This window comes from Haliaeetus leucocephalus, unplaced genomic scaffold (genome assembly GCF_000737465.1).
Source record: "Haliaeetus leucocephalus isolate CR32 unplaced genomic scaffold, Haliaeetus_leucocephalus-4.0 Scaffold157, whole genome shotgun sequence".
In the NCBI taxonomy this organism is placed as follows: domain Eukaryota; kingdom Metazoa; phylum Chordata; class Aves; order Accipitriformes; family Accipitridae; genus Haliaeetus; species Haliaeetus leucocephalus.
The window spans coordinates 2139454-2142429 of NW_010972593.1; positions in this window are offsets into that span (position 1 = coordinate 2139454).

Sequence of the window (2976 nt, forward strand, 5' to 3'; positions counted from 1 at the left end):
CTGTTTTAGAACAAAGGTAAGACCATAAGCAAAATGAAACAGCTTACATGTTAGGCATAACGCTGAGCCCCACCGACAGAAGATGCTAGATCACCGCAGGGGAGGAATACAACAGCCTCCATGGAGAGATTAGTCTCATACTGAAAACTACAGTGTTGTCAACAGAAAAGGTACCATAAAAATAGCTCCCAGCACCATTTCATACCTGTTTTCTTCCTAATATTAGCATTGCAGAGAAAACAGCTTTAGAAGAGGGATAGGTTTATCTGCCTCACTTATCATCTAAATTGTCAGCAAAGTCCTAATTGCAGAATCTTTATTTCTAGAAAGTGTCAGAGACAGAACTTGATGTTCACAGCTTACAGAATTCACAGCACTGACAGAAAACTAATGTTAAAACAGGAAAAATTAGATCATGAATTGGTGATTTATGATATTCTCTAGAATCTGTAATCTGTTAAACTATGATGCTCTTTGTATTCTTTTAAATATATTTTAAGACACTTTCAAAGGCCAAGTTAACATATAGCATGCCTTCACAACATCCAACACTAAAATGACCTAATTCCGATTTTCACTCCCGAATCCTACTCTAATCATTGAGTAACAGAGAAGGTGTATTCAATGTCTCACTCAAAGCACAAAAATCCCATTAAATGTCTTAAAAACCAGATTAAATTAATTGTGAAGATCCACATATTATTGCAGACTTCACAGCCAGAAGAAAGGAAATGAATTAAACAGATGTAACAGAGGAAAGGCAAACGTGATTCAGACACAAGTTAAAGCAAGCAAATCTTGGGGCAATATTTGTAGACAGGGAATAACACCTCAGGTATCCAACTACTTACTCATTTTGTGCATATATGTTATACAAACTAGACCAGCAGCTCAGCGATCTCGAACTAAACGCATCAAAATCCACCTTCAGCAACTGGAAGCTTATAAAAAAAGGGGCAGTTTTTAGTCTTTACCCCATTCTTCACCTGAGGCTTAAAAATAAGTGTCATTCTTTCTGGCAGTTCTCAATTACCATTGGGAGAGGCAACATTATTTGTCATTACCTATATTATAGGTGGACACAGAGCCAAACTGAGGGCATGATGTTAGACAACGAACATGGAAAGAGAAAGCTTCCTGAGCTCTAGATGAACGTTTAGGAAAAATATTAAACTCATTTTCCCACTGAGGAACTGCAACAAGGAGTATGACCATGACTAATGCTCAAAAAATATTTTGCATATCCAACCTGACATTTTATGGGAATGTGATTTTTCAGAGCATGGTTAATACTTTCTGAAAAAGCATAAGTCACTCAATCACAGTATGCTTTTCTTTGTAAAGAGATCACCCAGGAGGTCTACAGAGTACCAGGCATCAAAGCTCAACCTCCCAAATTGCAGTCCAGTTCTAATTTCAACTAGAAGCCTTAACACACTCTCTCAGGCAGTTATCTTTATAGCAAAATACCTTCAGCTGCCATCCAACGCATCAATTCTAAGACTCAGGGACAAACTCATCTCATTAATTGCTTCACTGGTATTACTACAACATTTCTTTAGGTTACCTTCCTCTGCAAGTTCTCTTGGCAGGCCATTTTTTTCCCATTCTGCGCTTTAGAGCTTATCTACACTGGCTCCATCTCGCTCCTGCGCTAAAAATGAAGGTACATGGCTGTCTGTTCTTTCATGTCGTATTAAAGAATAAGAAAAAAAGCAAGGTGTGTTTCACTCAAAGCACACCAATCTCTCCTATGGTAGAAGAACAGTATGTGGAGACAGGCTGCCTAAATCCTAAGCTCACATAGAAGGGTGCTTGCAGGCCTGCTTTATCTGGGATACTTCCCACAGTGTTCATGCAAGCGTTCACATCAACTGAGCCAGTCTGTTCTGCAGCTTCACGTTATCGATTCCATAATTACCCTTTAAATTGTGCTACTGTTGCCAGTTACTACCCCTCTCCAGAGAAGTGCAAATGACTGTCAGTCTACAGAATTTGCCTTTCTAGTTGAAACGGCTGAGAAATTTTAGCTGAGAAACAGATGGGACTATGTGGAAGAGAACAAAATTAAACATAAAAGAGAACTGCTTAACTGAGAGTGAAAGTTGTACTTGCTATACTCCTCACATATCGGTCCAATTAACAATCACTACGAATTAAGCCAGAAGTTGAAACACATTTGAAAATAAGATCTCCCAACATAACAAACATCCAAAGTTGCTCCACTGAAAATGGAGGTGTTTTTTTTTCCAAGCGTGTCTCTCAACAAAGGGAAATCAGGATCCTATTCAAACAATTTGTAGTAATACAAAGGAGTCCGCTTTTCAACTTCTCAATAAACATTCTGAAGGCTGCTCCGCTTTTTTGTTTGATGTGCTAATTGCCTGAAAGCCGTAACCAGTTTCCATTCGCTCTCCTTCGGCCGATTATTCAAAGGATAGCGGGGCTCACCTCCTGAACCTCAGGCTCGTAGGTAACCTGTTACCAGCTCGCACGCACTCGCACACAAAAGGCCTGAGCCAGCCTGCTCTAGATCACCTCAGGTAAACTTCCAGCATCCATCCCCGCCCGCTGCAGCACCGCCGCGACCCGTCCGCTAACCGCCGGCTTCCCACCGCCTCCCCGGAGCGCTAGTAACTCTCTCGGTGGCATTAACCCTTTACACCGCCGCTGATGGGGGTAGGAACGCCGGCACCACCCCTCCCCGTAAATAAGCCCGGGCAGGAATTTGCGGGAAATGCTGCTGCTGCTGCCACCCCCCGCCGCGGGCGAGGCTGCAGCTCGGCCGCCCATTAAGGGGCGAGGGCTGAGCAACCCCCCCTCCAAAAAAAAGAAAAGGGGGTGTGGGGAGGGCGTGCGACTCCCCAAAGCGGGGGGCTATGCCCCCCAACACCACCGGGGAGAATCACACCCCCCCATCCCCCTCCAGGACGGGGGTGGGCCCCCCCCCGATGCAAGGCCCCCCTCCCCCGGTGC